Below are 6,000 nucleotides of genomic sequence, written 5' to 3'. Positions count from 1 at the left end.
TCAGTCTAGCTCAATAGGGCCCCATGTATGCTAGTCAAATTAGACATAAGCAAAGCTTAGGACAAAGTTGATTGGCGCTTCCTATGCAAATGCTTGGAGGCCTTTGGATTTTCCAAATCCTGGATCAACGTAATCTTTGAATGTATATCCACCCCCAAATTCTCAGTCTTGGTTAATGGTTCCTCAAAAGGTTTCTTCCGCAGCTCAAGAGGGCTCAGGCAAGGAGATCCTATGTCCCCCTTCCTCTTCATCATCATGGCTGAAGCCCTAGGTAGATCGATCTCTAAGGCCAAAGAGGAAGGTGGGATCCAAGGAATCCCCATTACCAGCGCCCTCCCTCCGTTTACCCACCAGCAATTTGTCGACGACACGATGCTTTTTGGGCAGGGAAGTGTAACGAAAGCGAGCGCCTTCAAAGGCATCCTTAATTCCTATATGCTAGCCTCGGGTCAAGAGGTGAATCTAGCCAAGTCTGTAGTTTTTATGTTCAACATAGACCCCTCCTTAGGGAAAGTGATCAGCAATGTCCTGGAGATTAGTGAAGGAACTCTTCCTTGCAAATACCTAGGCATTCCCCTTGACAAGTGTAGAAGACCCTCAAAATTATGGGATAACTTGGTGGATAAAATAAAGTCTAGGATTAACACTTGGAAAGGAAAATGGCTCTCATCTGCAGGTAGAGCAACCTTGGTTAGATCGGTCTTGTCGGCTATGCCCATTTACCAGCTCTCCTGTCAACATTTATCTTCTTCTAAACTTGTAGAGCTCAACAAGCATCTCAAGACTTTCTTTTGGCAAGGTGCTAATGACAATCGTAAAATATCACTCATATCTTGGGATAAGATATGCAAACCTAAAGAAGAAGGAGGAATTGGTATTAAAAACCTTTGTGATCAGGGCAAAGCCTTGGGTGCCAAGTTGGTCTGGAGGATGTTCAGAACCCCCACCTCAAATGGGCTCGCTTGCTGCACCACAAATACCTTAATGGAGGGAATCCTATCCAAATCTTCAGAGAAACCAACCCTCCTAGAGGGTCCTACCTATGGAATTTTATGTTAGACTGCAGGAGGATTATCTCTGATAGACTTACTTGGAACCTGGGGTCCAGGGATAAAGCTCTTTTCTGGTCGGATTCATGGGGTGGATATAAGGCTATTGATAATATCCATGACTTTGATGCCACTCGTATCCTTCTTGAATCTCATAGAGGACCCATGTCAAACAACTATATCTCCCCTTCAGAGGATGGGGTTGGTTGGCAGTGGATCGAGAAGAAAGATGAGGATATCCCGGTAAGGGATAAACAAAAACTTATGGCAATTCTTAAATCAAGGAACATTGCCTTAGGTCAGAATGAGGACAAGTTCATTTGGGATGGCTCCCTAAGAGGAGAATACAACTCCAAGGATGGGTACTCTCTCATCTCCAAATCATTTTTAAGACCTATGACTGAGCTTCCCTTGAAACTTTGCTGGGATAAATACTGTCTGCCTAAGGCAAGTATCTTCTCCTGGCTTGCGGTTCAAAACAAGCTCCTAATTGTGGACAAATTTAGAAGAATGGGGTACGAGGGCCCTAGTAGATGTCCTCTTTGCGAGGCAGACGAGGAAGACACAAATCATATCCTCCTTAACTGCCCCTTTACTCACAAATGTTGGATCTGGTTCACCAACAAACTTGAATGGTCTGCAGCCTTCTCCCACACCATCTTTGGAATGCTCAAGGCATGACCTCTCCTCAGGTGCGGCTGTCTCTTTGAAGGTTTATGGACAACTCTTCCTTCTTCTATTATGTGGGAACTATGGAAGGAGAGAAATAGACGTCTCTTTAAGAATGAAAAACTAGAGGTTCCCAGAATCATTAACAGGATAGAGTCAGCTATCACTGAGCTCATGAACAACCGACTGTCATCAAGCACTTTGAAGAATGCCTCTATCACTTATTGGGATGAAAATATGATTAAACATTGGGAAGGCTTATCCTTTCCTCTCTTTGTAGGAGATGGTCCTATTGCATGTCTTCAATTAAGGGATGCATGTAGATGGCAGTCCCCAGGTGAAGGTTAGGTGAAGCTAAACTTTGATGGGGCATCTCGTGGCAACCCAGGGCAAGCATGGATAGGATGTGTTGTTCATAATTGGGAAGGCAAGGAACTAGCAACCCTTGCCTCTCTGGTTGGCATCAATACCAACAATTGGATGAAACTTATGGCCCTGGTGGAGGGTCTGCATTTATGTAGGAAACTAGGAGTTAAGAACTTGGAAATTGAAGGAGATTCGGCTATAATTCTCAATGCTCTGAGGAAAGGTAGTATGCCTAATTGGAGACTAAATACTTTGCTGTCAAAAACTCGACTTATGCAGAGATTTTGATAGGTTCATAGTCAATCATATTTATAGGGAGGGCAATAAAAGAGTGGATGAGTTGGCCAACTTGGGAGCTAATGGCATCAATCTCCTATCGGTGCCACCTTAAGGCAACCCCCTCTTTTGTTTTCGTGTCCTTAGTGGCCATTAGCATGTTTCCCCTTATGTTTCTCTTGCCCAGACTCTATTTTAACCCCTTATTTATTCCTCTTCCCGCCCCCTGTATTTATGTATAGATACTCAGACAAACATTCAGTTTAAATATGCCCATATATCTGTTCTCCCAAACTTTAACTCAGGTAGTTAGGCTCAATCCATGGTCGGATATAATCATTAAAACACAAATCTCAATCATAGATTTTATTCCTCTCCTTCATACCCATTTAGTCTTCCTTCCTTTAGCCCAAGGAGAGGCCCCTCGTCTAATATTTTTGTATATACTTATATGGGAACTTTCATTATCAGACCCTCACCTTGATTCAGTTATCCATCCTCATATTCAGCCTCTCATCGACACACACACACACACATGAAGGTTTTATCTCACATTCTTGCGGCCCAGGACCCTCTCATGAATTATCTGGGATGGATAAGCACTCTCAACACATGTTTCCTTCTTTCATCGAAATACTGTATTCGGTCACTATGGCTGTTTCCTCATCGATACCTATCTGATATCCATTGGGTTCTATGTTGAAGAAACTGTGAGCTTCAGTGACCTCCTTTATTTTTTCCACCGAAACACTTCTTCCATCGAAATCATCATGCCCTGTCGGTGAATGGATCTATTGTCTCATCGAAGCCTTTCTCTATCCTCCCTTATCATCTTCCACCGATAAAGTCGCATCGGTGAAACCATACGTATCGGAGGCATGCCTTTTAGCTTCCTCGAAACCTATTTCCTCATTGATATCTTTTATCGATGTAGCTTCCTTTTGTCAGATCGACATTATTCTTTCGATGAGAACATTCCTTTCGATGAGTCCTTTTTATGTTACATCTATGGTATTATCTCCTCGGAGACCTTTCCCGTCGATGAAAACCATCTCCGCTTTTCTCGATGTCTTTTGTCGATGGAATTATTGACTTCGTTGAGTCTTTTCTGAAGTTCATCGACGCTTCCTTTCTTCGATGGCCCTTCTATATCGATGAGACATCGTTGGGTCTCATCGATATTGTTTGAACCCGGATATCTTAATAGGATGTTATTACAACTGCTTGATGACTTGTGGGCTACCATGGTATTAATGAAAATGATGATTTCTTTTAAATAGGGGGCTTTTATAATTTAACTCCACAGATAATCCTTCTTTCATCGAAATACTGTATTCGGTCACTATGGTTGTTTCCTCACCGATACCTATCTGATATCCATTGGGTTTTTATGTCGAAGAAACTGCAGGCTTCGATGACCTCCTTTATTTTTTCCACCAAAACACTTCTTCCATCGAAATCATCATTCCCTGTCGGTGATGGATCTATTGTCTCACCGAAGCCTTTCTTTATCCTCCCTTATCATCTTCCACCGATAAAGTCACATCGATGAAACCATACGTATCGGAGGCATGCCTTTTATTTTCCTCGAAACCTATTTCCTCATCAATATCTTTTATCGATGTAGCTTCCTTTTGTTTGATCGACATTATTCTTTCGATGGGAACATTCCTTTCGGTGATATGTTACACCGATGGTAGTATCTCCTCAAAGACCTTTTCCCGTCGAAGAAAACCATCTCCGCTTTCCTCAATATCTTTTGTTGATGGAATTATTGTCTTCGATGAGTCTTTTCTGAAGTTCATTGACGCTTCCTTTCTTCGATGGCCCTTCTATATCGATGAGACATCGTTGGGTCTCATCAATATTATTTGAAACCGGATATCTTAATACGATGCTATTACACCTGCTTGATGACTTGTGGGCCACCATGGTATTAATGAAAATGATGATTTCTTTTAACAATAGGGGGATTTTATAATTTAACTCCACAGATAATCCTTCTTTCATCGAAATACTGTATTCAGTCACTATGGTTGTTTCCTCACCGATACCTATCTGATATCCATTGGGCTTTTATGTCGAAGAAACTGTAGGATTTGAGAAATACAAATCCACAGAACCCAAAAGAAACCTGCATGCAAGAAACCTGTCACAGAGAAAGAGAGAGAACGAATACAAGGGTTTTGGCTCTGACAAAGAGAAAAGATGTATTATCAGAGAAAAATAAATCAAGAATATGAATAATACAAGAGATCAATCCTTATAAAGGAGATCAACACCAAAAGGAAAACCTAACCCTAAGGTGTGAGCATTTAATAATTAAATATTAATTATTAAATGACTAATGTATGCATAAAGAGAAATCTTAAGAGGAGAGCAAAGTTAATTAATTACTTTACTCTAACACCCCCCCTTAAGATGAGCTACAATGCAGCTACAAACAATGCAGAAGAAAGCAAAGGAACTACAATGCAAAAGAGGGTCCCGACAACAAGGCCTGATGAGGTACCCAAATACAAGAAAATCTCTATAAAGTGGAGTAAAGGAGAAAACCCAGTGGGAAAAACCTCCTCTCCAAAAAGAGATAAAGAATCATGCTGAAAAGAAAACATGAAGGAAGGAAGGCCTCACTGAGACCCCCCAAGGACAACTTCCTTCACCCCAAGCATTGAGTGCAACTGAAGATAGCGCGGAGATGCCAAAGGTTTAGTGAAGATGTCAGCAACCTGCTCCTCTGTAGGAATATACTCCAAGATGAGAGAACCATCCTGAATCAACTGTCTGATGAAGTGCATGTGGATTTCAATGTGCTTTGTTTGCTGATGCTCCACTGGGTTGCGTGAAATGTGAATGGCACTCTGGTTGTCACACCAAAGAATAGTGGGACAATCTGGAGGAAACCCAAACTCTGTCATCGACTGCTGAAGCCATAAAACCTCCTGACTGGCTAACACTGCTGCTCGGTACTCAGCCTCTGTAGATGATAATGCAATAGCAGATTGCTTTTTGCAAGACCATGTGATAGGACCAGAACCAAGGCAAAAAACGAAGCCAGAAGTAGACTTCCGATCATTGACATCACCAGCCCAATCGGAGTCAGTGAAGCCAATGATATGAGGGGATCCTGAAGAGTAGTGAATGCCATAATGTGTGGTGCCCCGAATATATCTCAAAATACGTTTGGCTGCTTGCCAATGGCTCTCATGAGGATCATGGGAGAACCGAGAGACAAGGCCAACCGCAAAGGAAAGATCAGGACGAGAATGTGTCAGGTACAACAGACTGCCAACCAACTGCCTGTATAAAGTGGGGTCTACTGAAGGAGTAGAGCAAGTGGAAGACAAAACAACACCTGACTGAAATGGAGTGGGGGCAGACTTGCAATCAAGCATGCCAAATCGCTGAAGCATATCAAGAGCATACTTCTCTTGAAAAATGGAAATCCCATCCGAAGACTGAATAACCTGTAGACCCAGAAAGAAGTGCAAGAGACCAAGATCGGTCATCTCAAACTGCTCCATCAAAGCTCTCTGAACACTCTGAATCATGGAGGATGAGCTACCTGTAATGATGAGGTCATCTACATATAGCACTAGAATCAAAAGATCACCCTCCTGACGCTGAATATAGACTGTGT

This window comes from Cryptomeria japonica, chromosome 5, assembly GCF_030272615.1.
Source record: "Cryptomeria japonica chromosome 5, Sugi_1.0, whole genome shotgun sequence".
In the NCBI taxonomy this organism is placed as follows: domain Eukaryota; kingdom Viridiplantae; phylum Streptophyta; class Pinopsida; order Cupressales; family Cupressaceae; genus Cryptomeria; species Cryptomeria japonica.
Note: the sequence above shows the minus strand (reverse complement) of the source record.